We start from the raw sequence: 18,723 nt of genomic DNA on the forward strand, positions 1-18,723 counted from the left end.
ACTTGCTTGATAGTACCTACACCGAAACGTCGCACTCAGTTCAATAACGAAGTGTTTAGCCTTTAAGTATACTAGAGTTCGGTTCTTTAATTAGATGAGCCGGATGTGCCTTATCTGGCCAGACCAAAATATAGACGCCATTTATTGAAACACTGATTAACATTCAACCCAGCCCCGCCCTTCTACAAAGCGTGTTTATGTCATGTATATTGCTCTAACAAACTGCAGCGACTGTAAACAAGGCATGGAGCTCAGGGACCGCTTAGATGCTTGTAACATGTCCATTTCAGTGCCATATGGACAGCGTGATGGTTTCAACATCACAGGTGTTTTATTCCAGGCGAGTTCCACACGCTCCCCTGACGTAATACGTTTACACTATCTCTGGCACGTTTACGTTAACGTTTACACACACGCAGGTTCGCGCACGTGTTCCCCCAACCCCGGGCTGTGTCGGTGTTGTCTCGTCAGTATCATTCAAGGGGAAGGGGTGCGTTTCATTGTCTGGCAAAACGTTATCATCTATAATATTACAATGGTTGGCGTGTGACTTCGTGCGTTGGCGTTAAAGGCATGTTAACAGATAAATAACTGCACTGCCAAGTTTGTTTGTTTGGCACTCACAATATTCCAGCTATTTGGCAGCGGTCTGTAAATAATCGAGATTGAAACAGACATTCCAATGATCAACGGCATGAGCATCGACCTACGCAACTGTGAACTGATGACATGTGTCAACCAAGTCAGCGAGCCTGACCACCCGATCCTGTCAGTCGCCTTTTACGACAAGCATTGGTTACTGAAGACCTTATTATATCCCGGATCTTCACGGGTTTACTGCAAAGTGGCTCGGTTCGTAAACGTTTGCAATTGTTTTCATGAAACCCATGAACGAAGATGTTAATACATATACCAAGGATCACAGTCGGGTGATACTGGTGGATATTGGTGACACAGTTACAAGTGTCACTGGCAGAGTGAGGTTTTGTCCCCAAAAATATATCTCAATCACAAAAGTCCACTCAGTGTTTTTATACATCGCATGTGACTTCAAAGCTTAATATTCTGTATTTTCTGTATTCCTGTTTTCCCAGGGCCACGGGTGGCTCAGTCGGAGTGCCCTGTGGTAAGTTGCAACCTGTAGGTGTTTCTAACCTTTAGTCTAGCGTTCGAGGACTGTGGGGTAGCCTAGTGGTTAAAGCGTTCACTCGTCACGCCAAAGAGCCGGGTTTGATTCCCCACATGGGTACAATGTGTGAGGCCCAATTTTCATCGCCGTGATATTGCTGGAATATTGCTAAAAGTGGCGTAAAACTAAAACTCACTCACTCACTCTGGCGTTCGAATCCGTATGTATCCAAGAAACCCGTGGGGTGAACAACACTGAAATACGCCGAAAACCCCGACAACACGTCTGGTTTTCCTCTACATCATACCGTCATATAACTGGAATACAGTTTAAAGCGGTGATTGGTTGGCCTAGTGGTTTAAGCGTTCGCTCATAACGCGGGAGGTCAAAGTGGGTTCGATTACCTCCATGGATACAATGTGTGAAGCCTATATATCCAGCCACGGTATTGCTGTTATGTTGCTAATGGTGGAGTAAAACAACTTACTCAAGTAGTCGCTTGAAAACCAGAGTGTTCCAAGTACACATTTCGAAAAAAATGAGTTATGGCTATTATACTAAAGCTGAGGTGTTATTCTACCTTCTGGTAATATTTCAGATGAAGATATGTACCGGAAGTAATATCTTCATATTTTAGAATTGTGTTATCCCCACTAAATCAATGTTTCTGAAAGGAGCGTACTGTTCTAAGTGATGGACCAATCACTGATAAGTTTTGAATCACATGACCTGGATATAGAACAATGTGGCATTGACAATACAGATGGCCAGCATGTTAAATGTCTCTTAAACCTAATTTGGAGATAATGGAATCACATTTCAAATCACATTTTCTCAATATTTATTGAAAATTGTCCGAACAAATTTACACATAAGAAGGAACACAGTGATCTTAAGCACAAGCATGAGTACTAATGTTTGTAAATGGTTGTGTCTTTCACAGTGAGTGCCCCCACATGGGTACAATCATTCTCTTCCCACAGAGGTTACTTGTCATATCTGTTCTAATACGGCCATATTTCCCGGTTCTCGTAAAATCCCCTAGCGGCAAAAGATCGCAACACGAATTATCTCCCTTATTTCTATCCAATCAGAACACGTGTTACATCGACTTAGATTCAATTTGACTAACACAAGCAAATGTGGGGCCACAAATATCCCCCATCTGCCGGGGACTTGTCTTGATGTTACACACAAGACGTTTAATGGCTAGCTTGTCCGTTGTCAACGAGACGCCACTGATCCGCCATAACATGACTGAGTTCTGTCTAGATGAAACGTTTGCGCATCGCGCAGGGGAAGAAGTTTAGTTTTCTCGAAGCATACGGAAATGACCGAGGCCTTGCGAATGATCACTTTTGAAACAACGTTGCTGATTGCACAACTAAATCTGATTGCCTCCAATCACGAGTCTTGAACGCTCACACCATGAAAGGGCCGTATTAGAACAGAGGTTACGTAGGAAGATATGACAGGAGTAACCTCTGTGGGAAGAGAATGGGGTACAATTTGTGAAGCCCATTTCTGGTGTTCCCCGCCGTGATATTGCTGGAATATTGCTAAAATCGGCGTAAAACTAAACTCACTCACTCACTCCCAGTGAGTGCAGTGCACTGAGTGGAAGCTAGAGGACGACCTACAGGACATTGCGAGGCTCATATGTCGCCGTTAGATCTTGATGAGTTGTTACGTACGAGTTGTCTGTATTTTTTTAATAGCTCAGTTAAACAATCCCCAAAATACTACTTCTCATTAGACAAGAACATGTTACTGTGGACAAACAAATCTCGATCAGTATTTAAGGAAATCTATTAAATATCGCCGCGCGTAGGCAATGATGGGTTTTATCATAGGTTCTACTTCCACCACACCCTGCTTCACGGAGATCTGTTAGATATTTCGGTTCTCATTTAGGGGCGGTGCAGGATATAAAATGTGCATTGCTTTAAGAGGTAGCAAGTACAATGTTTAATGAGGATGTGAGTAACGGCTCCGTGGGCCTGGCTGCCGTTGAAGTTGCTGCTAAAGGTGCTATGCTCTCTCTACTGCCTCTGGCAACTGGAGGAATTCATTGTCCGTGTTTACTGATGATGATTATCATGATGTTCATCATTATCATCAGTTTCCAAGCATCATCAATCACAATCACTGTCACCTTCAATTGTTATCATCACCTACTCTCCAGCGTCAGTATCATCACCATAATACCATAGTCATCACCAATATGAATTATCCTTCTCCTCCTCTTTATCATCATTACCAAATCTCCAGCGCCACCACTATCATCATCATCATCATCATCATCATCATCATCATCATCAATTAACCGGAGCACCATCGTCATCGTCGTCGTCCGCAGCTTCCGCATCCAAACTATAACTATCATCATCATCATCAAATTATCACCAACAATCATCATAATAACCACTTTTCAGAATTATCATGTTGATGGTGATTATGATCTCTACAATAACTATGTAAGCTACAGTCAGACATCTCTGGAACCGTGGACTAACCCTAACCGTGCAGACCGCAGAAAGACGTGACTGTAACAACATACCTTTAAGCAATAACAGAATCAAGAACTACCAGAACTATTTCTATCTCCCATCTACATTAACCAACACAATTGAAGTGCATGTTAACATAATCAAGCGGTCCCAGATTTACCAAACAGAGAGCTGCTACATGGCAGAATCAAGTGATCGGGCGCCGTATCCCAGCTGCTACGGACCGTCTTGAAACGTGTAAACATGCAGGAGTTGCTCCAGTGTTGCCTGGATTCCGGATTAGGTTACTGCCGGATCTTATCAAGAGATTTTAGACGAGGAAATGCTGCTTAATACCGATCAATGTCGGACTTTGGTTATCTGAAAGAATTGTCAGGGAAGGTGGTTGGCATCTACTCCACACGGTGCTGGAGAATGAGTGGGATTTGACGGGTGATTTATAACCAACTGCAATGTTCATTCACGTAAGATAAGAACAAATATATAGACGTTGTACACGCCTCCATCAGTAATGAATTTTATATATTAAATGTCTGAGATAAGATAACGACAACCCCTTCATGACGCCAAGTGCATCCATCTGACTGGTACACAGTTGTGTTCTGTCCAACTGGATGAATTTTATGTAACACCTCATTGAACATTACTTTGTTTATCTAATGTCACGACCTGTCCGCTATATATGGGAACCTATGAAGATCCGGGTTAGAATTGGTCTTCAGTAACCTATGCTTGTAAGAGGCGACTACCGGTACATAATGTTGTCAGGCTCGCTATGTATGAAATGACTCTCTGACCCTTGACAGCGTAAGACCCGTGAAGATCCGTGTTAGAAGCCATGCTTGTCTGGATCGGGTGGTCAGGCTCGCTGACTTGATTGACACATGTCATCGTATCCCAATTGCGTAGATCGATGCTCACGATGTTGATCACCGGATTGTCTGGTCCAGACTCGATTATTTACAGACCACCGCCAAATAGCTGTAATATTGCTGAGTGCGGCGTAAAACAACAAACCAACCAACAACACATGGGAGTGGAGCCCAAGGTAAGGCAGGTCTGTACCACTTTGAAACCCCTGAACGCAGGTCTGCTGACGACAAACCTGGATTAACAGGGGCTTGATACCATACTCATTGCACTGCTTTGGACGACAGGGTAACTGTGCCCCTTATTTGCCATATTTACCAATGGTATGATAACTCACCCTATAGCGTAGATCGACGCTTATGTCGACGCTTATGTCGACGCTCTGGTCCAGACTCGATTATTTACAGACCGCTGCTATGAAGCTGGAATGTTGCTGAGTGCGGCGTAAAACTAAACTCTCTCACTGACTCATCCTTATATGCAAACATTTACAATGTTAAAATAACCAGTTACTCTTTGTGATAGTATCATAAATACATTGCGCAACCCGTCGTAACATCAAGCGAAGTATAGTGTGTATACGTTCTGGATTGTCCACAAGTATCATAGTTTCAGCACACAAAAGACATGATGATGTTTTCTGACTCACTGACCTTTACATAGGCGTAATCTGATTGGTTACAAGGTAGATATACTGGATTAATCAAAATGTAAAAAGAATATGTAATCGAATATAGACTTCACTAAGCCTAGAAAAAACACCTAACACAGTATATCACTTTTCTAAGATGCTTCGCTAAAAGATCAAACGCACCGATAGTACTTTATTATCAGGCGACAAGGTACACTGTTTGCATTATATCACACTGAATTGACGTCACTACGCCATTCTCGTCTGCCCCCTCGTAGTCAAACGTACCCTTGGGAACCGACGTCACGTCAGTTGTCATTGCCTTGTACAATCTCAGCTAGCACCCCTTTTCATGGTTTGCAATTGCTTCAGTCGACTAACATCATTGGTGGAAAAGTAATATCAGCTTTTAGACGAAAAACCCGTCTCGGCTTGAATCAAAATTAAACAGCGACACGGCAATGTTCTCTGACTAGGTCATCAGTCCCATAATGCATCCGTGGAATGTCACGTGACTGGTCAGTTTCATCTGAATGTACTGATCTTAATTTACAATTGAAGTAGAAATACGACTCTCATTTTTCCCCATGTGATTTACGATAATCGCGAATTCAGTTGAAATAATAAAAGAATAATAGAAGATGTTTTAACATGAACGCAAACCGACTGAAACTATTTATCATTTGTTTCCTTGGTACCGTGCGTCTTAACGCAGGGGGCAAACACATAAGTTAGCCCCGAACGGGGATTGTTAATTTAGGTCCGAGACAACAGCGTTTTCCTGTTTGTTTTCTACTGTAGGTTAATCATCGGCAAGTATTCTTAGCATCTTTGAAAAGAAATACAATTCGCTCAACCCTCATGTATAGTTCTATACAGTACAAGTTTGACCAACAGGCGACCCCTTGCTTTAACGTCATAATAGTTAAGGGCAAACTTGTACTATACTGTACAGATCGAACTGCACTTCTTAAGTATATACTCCTGCGTTGCCATGGTATCAATGTATTTGTTTCTTTTGACGTACGACTGATAAGAACTGCGGGCAAATTACAGTATACACCCGTTTGATGGTCAATCTAATGACATCAGAACAACAATCCTTTCCGTTGGGATATGGTGGTGTATTGTGCTTAAAAGGAATTCGTTGTGAATATTTCGAACGCATGTTACTGTTAGCCCTCCAGTCTATATTTAGCGATCGATGACATTCTCTAAAGGAGCATGATCACTTTAATGTTACTAATCTGGTTTACCCACCACACCCCAGAGCAACAGTTAGTGCAGCGTTTGAAATTTCCTCTTATTTGATTTAAACACGGTTCATAGTGATTGTGAAAGCTACCTAAATGTCAAGCCATTAAAGGAACATCAGATATCATCGCATCAAAGCGCTGTTTGGAACAGAGTTTTTTGTCACGTTGGACACAGGAATTACGAGGTACAAATTGCTATTGCTATTGCGGGTTTCAAAAATATAATTGAGATGAGATACATTAAGAGACCCAGTCCTTTCATCCGAATCTGGTTAAGGTCCTTTGTTAATTCCCATGCTAAAACAGCATGGAGCTGAATGTATCCATTACCAATGACGACATTCTTGTCGTCAAGGCAACACAGTATTTCAGTAACGGCTCATTTTCTACTCCCTCAATGTTGTGTTTAGAGGAACAAATTCATCAAAAAGGTTGAACTTGTTTGGAAATACATGACCTTCAAGGGACCGTTAGATGAGGATGGAGAATGTAGGTGAGCCACACTTTCCTATATCAGGTTTCCGTTGCGCAAGGCCAAAACCACATACATGTGTATTTCAATACTGAGTAATGATTATAAATCCATACAAGTAATCTTGCTTGCAAAAAATACCGTATGACCTCTTTTGGTAACGCCCCTTTCTCAAGTTGATTGTAAATCTATACAATTAATTTTGTTTGTAATGTACCACATGACCTCTTTTAGTAAAGCACCTTGTGGCTCTGTGTGCAAGAAGTTGGATTCCTTGCGAAAACGAAATGTGTTGGTCCAAACCCTTTTCTCAACTGGGCTTAAATATAGAATAAGCATGTACAAAAACATTTTAACATACAAAACATTTTAGCATTCCATGCATTTAGTACAGGTACGTCGCTTACGCATTTGCTTTCGCGAAACTTTGGTTGTTCGGCGACGTATATGTATCGTCAATGTTAAAACAAAAGGGTAGCTTGCAAAAGAATCGTATAGCATCTATTTGGTTGGCATTGCCTGAGGACATCCCATCTTTGGTTGGCATTTCTAATGGAAATTCCATCTTTTGTTGGAATGACGTATGGGTATTCCATACGTGGTTAGCATCAGACATTGGCATTCCATCTTGGGTGGGCTTCATATATAGGTATTCAATGGTTGGCATCACGTTTGCAAATTCCATATTTGGTTGAAGGTGAACATGAAGGTGCTGCATAAACACCTGCAACTCTTCCCGTGGGTCATCTTGCTCCGGAACCTCAGAGGACAACAAATGTTAGTTACTTGGAGCATCATACGTTGCCATAGCAACGCCCGATTGACCATTGCCATGACGACAAAGAACGAACGATGAACCACAGAGACATGAAAGGGCGACACGTGACACGTCTCCTACTGATACTGGAATCGCATCCATTCAATCTGATTCCCAAAAGCACAGTTGAATGTTTTTGACATTGGGAGGCCGTCATCTGATCTGGTTAAAAACACTGATCTCCCAACAAGTACGGCAAGTTAAGGCTGCTCGTGTTTTGAATAAATTTGCAAATAAATACCCTAAAACTCGATGATCGTCACATGACAAAGAACACAACTATCCGCAATTCTACAAACTGACAATATGGTATCTAAACACAGATCTGTATATGTACCGTCAGTTCCGTGTACCATTATTATACCATGGTAACTGATCCAATGGCGGATCCAGGGGAGGGGTGCATTGCATCACTATCATATTGTTAAGTATGTCAGCATCCCATGTTGATCACGTGAAACAGAGGACTAACAGCTTGTCTCTTTTCGGAGACCCGTGAAGATTCTGGTTAGAATTGATCTTCACTAACCCATCTTTGACGTAAGAGGCGACTAACGGGATAGGGTGTTCAGACTCACTGACTAGTTGACACATGTCATCGTATCCCAGGTGCGTAGATCGACGTTCATGCTGCTGATCACTGGATAGCCTCGCCCAGACTCGAATATTTACAGATTATTCGATTTATTTGCCGCCATATAGCTGGAATATTGCTGAGTGCGGCGTAAAGCTAAACTCACTCACTCACTCACTCTTTTCGGAACAGCGTGTCTTGTGTCACGTGATAAGCAGCAGTTACAGTCTGAGGACATGTCACAGACCGGAACACGGACTGTTGCACACATGTGATATCTCACTCCCTTGGCGCCACAATAGCGGGTACCCTTCGTCACATCGTCTGTTTTCAAGTGACCGCTCTGCACGTGCTTTATATGCAAAACGTTAAACCTGACTGCTCTGAGCAAACTACAGAACTCGTCACGAGGCAGTCCCGGACTAATGATCATCACTCACTATACACATTCAGTCGTCTCTAACGTGTTTTGGCGACAGAATATATTTACGTTCTGATAAGCTGCATCCGAAGTACGAAACGATGTAATGTCCTGCAGCATGCAACTTTTCCAGTCATTGTTTGTTCTACGTCACGTTTATGCATACCACCGGCGTAGAAATGTGTTAACATATTGTCTATTCCCTACTTTCAGACAGAGCTATATACCAGAAAGATATAAAACCCCATCTTATACATTACCACGCTGGGTGTCTAACGTGATTTACGATGCTTTCAGGATTACCTTTGTTTGCTCTCTCTGCGCCTATTGTTGTGCCTAATCCAGACAAACTTCCTCTTTGCCTGCGAAGAAAGCGTGCTTGTCAGCACGTTTATGCCCCAATGCAAATACGACAGAAACGATATGTGCATTTCTGTGAAACAAGGTACTTTACGAGGGCGATAACACTCGGTACTCATGTATCGGGCTGGGATATCCATACGATAACATTTAAACATCTTGGGCATCCGTGTAATTGCGACATTGTGTTTCTATCGTATGAATTTGTTAAATGTTTGCATGCGCTCTTTCATTGTTGGAGAGGTCAAACTTGTCCTTAATGAAGTGCGCAATATTTTTCCGATTACCTCTGCTCGTTGATAATGTCACCAATTTCATATTTCGTATTAATTCTGATTTTTAAAGAATCATCAACCGTGTCAACATCTGTATAGTACATGCATTTCATGGATGATGTTCCATCCGAACATTTAACTACTGCGAGCGACTTCAATCACACACACACACACACACACGCACGCACGCACGCACGCACGCACGCACGCACGCATGCTTGCATGCATGTATGCATACAGACAGAAACACCAGTACATGTATCTTGTACTGTATCCAGTAGTGCACTGGAAGCCAGAGGACTGGCTGTGTGTGGTCGAATTTCCTCTTCCTGCTGACAACTCTGGCTGCGGTGTTCTGCACTTGCAGTTCCTTCATCAGGAAGCCCGAAGAGGAGGGAGTTGCAGTAGTCCAGGCGTGATGTTACCTGAGACGAGTGAGAATTATAAATGTGTGAGAACTATCACAGACAACCAATGCCAGGAAGGTGCCAGAACCTGGCAAGACCTGGTAGGCGTATGTCGCTTCTGTGTCAAGTCTTCAGCCAGTGAGTTGGACATTTCGGTTCCTGATTTCAATATTCATACAACCATGTGCCAAGAATAGAGATAGTGAGTTCCCTGGATCTCAGCGGGTTTACACAGTATACACACTGGTTGTTTCATACCAACATGAGACACTTATTTTAGATATTAAGTCAACAAAATGAACTTACTTAACGACTGATAATTTGATCATTCATACACACGCACGCGCGCGCACGCACGCACACACTGTTGATTCCGTGGCATTAGATCGGCTATACAAACCTGGTTTGTTTCCATAAATCGAGAAGGTCACCTGTCTGTGAAATGATATTTTTGACGTATGTATTATAAGAAACGAATCTAAATGTGTTTGTATCTATGGAGTTTTAAGAGTACAAACTGGTTGTATGCTTAGTATTTTTATCAACCGTAATAATGTGCATCATTTCACAATAGAATCTTTTATCAGTTGAAGGCAATGCCAACGGACCGACTGACTATTACTGTAATTTAGACACGAATTAGATACAGAACGAACCGCCCGACTCCTGCTCATACATACACAGATACACAGACACAGATACACCACAAGATACACAGATACACAGATACACAGATACACAGATACACAGACACACACACAGATACACAGATACACACAGATACACAGATACACAGATACACAGATACACAGATACACAGATACACACACAGATACACAGATACACAGATACACAGATACACAGATACACAGATACACAGATACACAGATACACAGATACACAGATACACAGATACACAGACACCACAGTCAGGAACAGAGCGAGTAATGCTAGAACCACTCCACTTTCAGTCACAAACCGGAGCCCCAATCAGCATCCAGGAAGGTCATATATGTTCCACTAAAAGCATTCTTTTTACAAAACATGTTCAACCGACCTTCGTCACGACTTGCCAGTAATGACGCTTTACCAAAACATTCTGAATTGGTCTATAACAATGGCAGCCAGATTATTCACTTCTGATTTAGACCCGTGTCCAAACGAGGTTCAGGGAGACGAATTTTAACACAATGGTTGATTGTCTGTCTGTAATTGTCTAATGTCACTGGACCGCACATCTAAATCCCCTCGACGACAATAAGGGACATGAATGGTGCCAAAGGCCTTTATCTCAGCCACAACTACTCTCGTATAACAATCTCCGTTTGAAGGATCGCCTTTAGGGATATAGCATAAGGAGACAACTGTATGGGCAGTGTTTTGCTTCTGTTCAAAACTGGTCATTTCCCGTGACATAAAACACAGTCCTTATCTTTGATGTAAAGGGTAACACAACATGTGGGTTTGGGCGGTGATTTTGGTTGTTTTGGTTGTTTGTTTCGAGAAGCAATATGCTGGCTGCCTCATGATGACCTGTAATAACTGAGTCTGGTCGGATAGTGGTTGCTTTATCGGCAACATCAGCTACCGTCGGTGCCCGATGCTCCCAAAACTGACCATCCGATCCACTAGACTTGCGGACAAGCAGCAGTGTGTGGAGGGGCTGGTTTGAATGACGAAGACGCCTTTAAGTGACGTTGATTATGTAGCTATTTTTTCTAAGTTCACAGGAATGGTCTGCGTCTGTGTCGCATCGTCTGATGTGCCTAATGTGTCTGATGCAGTTGCACGTCAACGCACAACACAAAGTCATAACTGAATCCTTTCTGAATTATTTACTTGTCAAGATTACATTTGTAACTGTTCAACACAGAATTATAAAAGGAGTAAGGCGTTGATTACAACTGCAACGTCATCTAAGTGTTTATTTGCCCGGGTAATTCTACATCTTGAAATCCATAATACGAGCTGTAGTCAAATTAAAATCCTTGATGCACATGCTTGTGTAGTATCCCATCCTCAGAATGGGGCTGATATGTTGGCATTTATTTTGCCGACACAGAAGTTGAGCAGCAGCATTTTCTGCTTGTTGTAGCTTGCCACGGAGGTCCCATCGGATGTTCATAAGTAGACTATTGCCGTCTCCAATTCTGGAAGGAACCAGCGATCTCCCTAGATCTCTCTTGCTTCCATTGTTGATCAGTTATTGATCTGTGTATAGCTTCTGATATTCAAATAACATGCAATGATGTCGTGTTGGAATCCCAAAACACACCATGTCCTTCACAGGTCTAGTTAACTGAACAGTGGGGTTTCCAACCGAAAAAAGATGTACTTTCTGCATGTTTGCTACGCCTTGCATCATTGCAATCTACCAAGGCTGGGGTTTTATTGTCGGTGAGCTCGAGTTTATTCTGTCAATAGAAGTAGTGCAGTCTTCAAACATTTCGTCTCCTTGAATGCATTGTAGGAGAAAACTCTTTGGTAGCTGTTAGTTACATCTCTAAGAGAGGTAGTATATCGAATAAATATGACCGGACCTAACACAGTTCCTTGTAGCATACTTTCTACAACCACACTTGCATCTTACATTGGAATTTCCACAACCACTGACTGAGATATGATATAGACCATTGGAGACAATGGAGACATTGGAGCTGATCCTGCCAGTAAATGCTATACTAGAGACACTGAAATAGTTTTTCATGGTCAGTGGTATCAAATTAGCGGTAAAGATCACAAGTGCACCACAATAAGCACAATACCCATGCGCAACTATAAGCGGATACCATACACCTTTTTGAAGCTGCCTGTTGGCTAAAATCATTAAGTTTGGTTCGCTTACCATACGAGGAACCAGTTTACTAATACAACGTGGCAGGCGTCACACGCCCGAACAAACCAAGCTGATCCTAAAATATATGTTGACCGTGGGTACAGATTGTATGTCCCTTGTAAGTACACCTGGTTGTGTCAAAATGAAAGTTACTGCCAGGTATGTTTGCTTTTCAGACTAACAGGGTGCTCCTTCTATCATACCGTTGCAATTACGCACAAACGCCTCGCAGAAATAGAAAAAAATCCACCTCTGACTGATGAAGATCCTTTTACGTAAATGCCATCAATCTTTCCATTTATTATTATAACATATGAATCATTTGCCTTTGTATTTTTTTTCTGTTCTACCATCTTTATAGAATCCAGTCCTGACCTGTCTACACAAACGGAAATGATCTGTCACTTCAATGTGGTCCAAAACAGAAATCGGATCTTACAAATACGGAAAACGGATTCCCCATTGTGTCGACCTCCCTGAGGCGATGTGTTCCTAGCAAGGTGACAGGCGCGCTAGATTCGTTGTCCGGCAAATATTCCTGTAACACCGGACAAATGGGCGAGGAGCCTCATACATCAGGACGGAGGGCTGTCAGGACACCATGACTCCGGGGAGCTTGGAGACTAGACGAGTACATCATATGCACAGCATGGCTGAAGGGAATGAGCTCTCTTTGCGCCAAGAGGTTGCGGGGCTTCTTGTAAATTTGCATCTTTTGAAAAGAAGCTTGTGTCTGTGTGCACAGCAGTAGAAGATCAGTAATCATCACTGTAGGAAATATCGCACGACTTCCTGTATGTCATAGCGTCATTCGGCTTAACTGCACTTCTTTCTGTTCCTATTTTTCATAGATACTAGTAGGATAGTTCAGCATATTATATTAATGGCAAGGGTAATGAAGGTGATGGCGAAGATGAAAATGGTGGTGGTGGTGATGATGATGATAAACATGGTGATGATGATGAACATTTTGGTTGATGATGATGATGATGATGATGAAGAAGAAGAAGAAAAGAAGATGGTGGTGGTGGTGGTGATGTTGATGATGATGATGATGATGATGATGATGATGATGCTGCTGCTGCTGCTGCTGCTGATGCTGTGATGAGGAGGCCGATGATGATGAAGGTGGTGGTTATTGAGATAACAATAACGATATTAATGACCATGCTTATGGCGGCTGTGAAAGTATTGCTTCGAATGTCATAACAAGACAAAATTTTCTGCTATGTAAAAATATGGATACCATTTGTTTTCAAATCATTATCATAACCTTTTAACATCGCTGCCGTCGATGGCGGCAATGATCACGACGATGACATCAAGGAAACGTGACGTCATTACACGAAAGTGGATAGTCTCTCACCAGTTGGCCTCGGTCCAACCGTCACTGTTCACACTGAGACTGGCCGTATGATTCAGCGCAAGACACAGGGATCTCTGGTCTGTGATTATCGTCGCACTGTGGGAGAAGGCTGAGGCATCTAGTACATCATGATCCATCGTAAAGAAAAATCAGTTCCTAATTGATTAAACTACTGAGGAAAGGTATCATCAGACAGAAGCCACCAATTTCTTTCCTGTTGTATAAACTTTGAGAAGGGTTTATCGATGGAACAGACTGCATGTGTCTAGGGAGCACCGGCCATGATGTACAGCCGTTAACTCCATGCACCAATGTCGCATACAGTTTGCGACGCACAAATGTATTAAAGTTTAAAAACGAAACTAAATGACAGTTCACTCTAAAAATCAATATAAAACAGAAATGTCATCTCAGTAATGATGCAGAGAACGAGCAGCTATCTATACGAAGGATTTACATCGGTTGTCTATACTTGAACATAAACATTTTTACCTCGTCGTCGTTGTATCACTAAATGCGTTCAATAACCATTTATGTCCTCATCTATGGTGTGTTCCGAATGCATTAATACCCTCTGACCACACCGGTGATGGGTGCAAGAGGTTTATGGTGAAATCCACGATCATGCGTACAGTGAGTGAGTTTAGTTTTACGGCGCTTTAAGCAATATTCCAGCAACATCACGGCGGGGGGACACCAGAAATGGACTTCACACATTGTGCCCATGTGGGAATCGAACCCGGGTCTTCGGCGTGACGAGCGAACGCCTTAACCACTAGGCTACCCCACCGCCCCTCATGTGTACATTAATGACATAGCTAGACCACATAAGAGTGAATCTGGAATTCGAGCCCACGGTCATAGGTATCTGAAACACCTAAAGGATGCAACTCTGGAAAGTGTGGCGTCTTAGAAGACAACGCTACGCGTCATTACTAGTCACACATACATGGTTTTTTTTCTGGTACTTGTAGCACTGAAGATCAAAGAGCAAACTGCCACTTAATTTAGGTGGAAGAGGGTTCGAATCCAAGATTCATCTCAAATATGATCCATGATTTGTCAGTACCATTTCCATGTTCATAAAATTAAAAAAAAAAACACGAGTACATTTTGACGCCGCTTTGGCTCTATTCCATTAGGATCGTGGAGGACACCATTAATGAGCTTCCGTAAAATGAAATCTTACCTACCTTGTAGAATTTATATAACAAGAACACAGGACACTATACAATGTGAACTTGATCAGTTACCTTGCGAGATATATTTAATCAAGATCAACTGTTACTGACGTGTGTCGAACCAGTTGTGTTCAAAGTCCTGCCTTTTGGTATGACTATCTTGGACTTTAATGAACAGACCACCCTACGGAGATAGTAGTGTTGGTGGTTTGTAGACCTTTGAACCTTTTGACCTCAGAAAAGGACGTTGAACAAAGCTACCCGTTGTTACCTGTCTTGGGTTTGGCAGTTATGGGACGAAAGAGGTCAATATAAGAAATGCGTCTTAGTGACATCCATGTAAAACTGCGGCGTTACATCTCAGTGGACAAGCACTGTTATTCCGGCGTCACTTCTTCTCTTCGGACATCCGTGTAATTGCGACATTGTGTTCCTGTCATATGTTATCATGCACCCTTTCTTTGTTAGTGATGATCAAACTTGACCTTATTGAAGTGCGCAATATTTTCCCAGTGACCTCTGCTTGTTGATTATGTCACCAATTTCATATTTCGTATTAATTCTGATTTTTTAAAGAATCATCAACCGTGTCAACATCTGTATAGTGCATGCGTTTCATGGATGATGTTCCATCCGAACATTTAACTACTGCCAGCGACTTCAATCATAAATACATACGTACACACACACACACACACACACACACACACACACACACACACACACACACACACACACACACACACACACACACACACACACACACACACACACACACACACACACACACACACACACACACACACACACACACACACACACACACACATACATACATTATAAGTTGTTCACTGGTCACGAGAGGGGGGGCATGTACCCTCGATGTATGTTTATGTTCCCTAAGCCGAGGAGAACATATACAAACATCGAGGGTCCATCAACCCATGGACCCCGAGGGACCAGTGAACAACGTATTTATCTTACCGAAGGTTAATTTTGGATTGTTGGAAGCTCTGGTACAAATCTTTTTGTAGCCATCGTTAGATTTTGCTGACAAGAAAAACAGATTTAGTGTTATCTCCCTTCCATCGATTTGCATTCGCAAAACATCGGTAATTTCCGTACGTCATACGTGATTTAATGTTATTCGAGATAAAGAATTACTACCACGAAGTACCAAATGAGTTGCCATTGACAGCGGGATACATTAAAATGTTACTCGCTTGTAAGCGGGGTACATTGAAAATAATAGAAGAGCACTCAAGAGCTCTCAGCCAATCAGAAAGCGACATTTATGTGTAAGGTAAAGTTAACATACATACATACATACATACATACATACATACATACATACATACATACATACATACATACATACATACATACATACATACATACATACATGCATGCATGCATAGCATGCATGCATGCATGCATGCATGCACGCACGCACGCACACATACATACATCCATACACGTTGCTATATAATTGCAATATTCTTGGATCCAGTTTCACCTGCTCCTTGTATGATGAGAAATCTAACTTATATAAAAGGGAGCACGTGAGATGCAGTGCATACGTCATCGGCATGATGAACACAACATCATTTCTGACGTCACATCGGCAGAAAGAATAACCTTATTCAGAAAACTTCACCGCATTCAAGTAATGAGAGGCAAAAATCTTAATCAGCACTCGAGAAACTAAGTGGAAATCGAAATATCTGGTGGCAAGCTATTTATCTGAATAGAACCAGTCGATTAACAGTCGTTGAATGCCGACGTTGTGTCGGAGCAGTCGTCGTACCGGGGCAGACGGCGAACAGCGGGGACAGCTACGGCACGTTGCTCATTCATCTCAGGAAAAAATATTGTCTTGACAAAACTACTGGTTTTGTCTCAACCCAACCTCCAGCCTGCCGGCTTCCGAGTCTCGGCCAGAATTGAACGGAACAAATTTGAGATGTTAGCTTGGGGCGGATAGGAAACTCTCAATCACAAGTAAAGAGGCCTTTAAGCTCGTTAGTTTGAAATTCCATTCAGTGGTTTTGTTAGGAACCGTTTTTACTGATTATAATGGACTCTGAGTGAGTGACGGACTGAGTTCAGATGCGATGCTGGATGATGAGGTGCGTCAATGACGTCATCGATGCAAAAATACTCTGGAGTTATTCCAGACAAAAAAATATCTGACCATTTGATAAGTTTTTTTTATCGATAGTCGATTAATGTGTTGACGGAATCGGAATACATGCAAGCTTTTCTTAATCAAACCTTTGTGAGGAATATACTGAAAGTTTTGAACGCTGCATTGTTAATGCATAGAACCGCACTCTCCATTCTGAATTAACTGGAGTTGCTTGTAGCACTGGGTATGAGTATAGGCTTCTATTAACCTTCCGTCCACAAAGACCGATGAAATTAAGTTTTTATTCTCGGAATAGTATTAGAGACTTGTAATTAAAGCCATTCACATTGGAATACGTCATAAACAATAAAAAATGAAACTTAGATATTCTCGTCATGTTTCACATTTAACCAAAGTAATCTTTGGCTTGTATGGCTCCTGGTAAACAGATTCTGTGGAGGTTCTCTGAGTGTCTCCAAGTCAACAGGTTCCACCATTACCAACTCAGTCATGATCAACGCAGGCTTATAGTATCGTGGCGATTATATCGCCATGATTAATTTTAATGAATAAGAGCATGGAATGATAAACCACGTATTAGCTTTGTTTGAGCAACATCAAAGGGATACTGATTGCCTACTGACAGGAATATATGCACCGCTCGATACTGAGGGGAACGTCGCTTAAATGATCTATCAATGAACAGATTCATAAAAAAGAAGAAGAAAGGTTACGTTGATATCTCCCTGAGATGAAATGTAGGAATACATGTCTATTATACGTAAAAGCGGTGCATATCATATAGCTAGAATATTGCTGAGTACTGCATTAACAAATTCCGTTATAAAGGTTAAGTTTCCAATGGTTATTCCTGTCGGTCATCATCATTTATACTGACGTCCGAAAGAAAGTACACACATCGTGCTTTGAGATAATTTTAAAAAAAATGTTTGAAAAGTTGTTTTTATTGTGACTTACAAGAAACATTTTTTGTGTTTACATGTTGCTAAAACACATGATTTACAGGCCTCAGCTGAGATCCCCGTTTAGATGTGCGTCAGGGTTGAGCCCATAGAGCCTGCACGAGCGGTTAGAAGACGATTCGGAATGTTTAAGAATGGCTGATTTAACAGTTTTCGGTTAGGTCCCCCTAACATTCTACTACAAGCCCTATAACATATGTTATATTTGGGATTACACTTTCTTTGTAAAGTACAAATTCTAGTACTTTTGGGTTGAGTCCCATCCGGGATTCGAAACCACACCCTCAGAGCATTGTGTAAATTATACTACAAGCCCGATGTTGTTGTTTTTTGTGGAAATAGTTTCTTCTAAGATATAGAGGATATTTTGTTAATGTTGTCAAGTAACATGTATATTTCATCGAGTGGTCTGACAAAGTTGATATATTCACGAGTGGCGTAGACCACGAGATGAAATATACATGTTATTTGACAACATTAACAATATATTCTTTTTATTATATTTTG

The sequence above is a fragment of the Haliotis rubra genome, unplaced genomic scaffold (genome assembly GCF_003918875.1).
Source record: "Haliotis rubra isolate DU_JTF1 unplaced genomic scaffold, ASM391887v1 Scf94, whole genome shotgun sequence".
Taxonomy (NCBI): Eukaryota; Metazoa; Mollusca; class Gastropoda; order Lepetellida; family Haliotidae; genus Haliotis; species Haliotis rubra.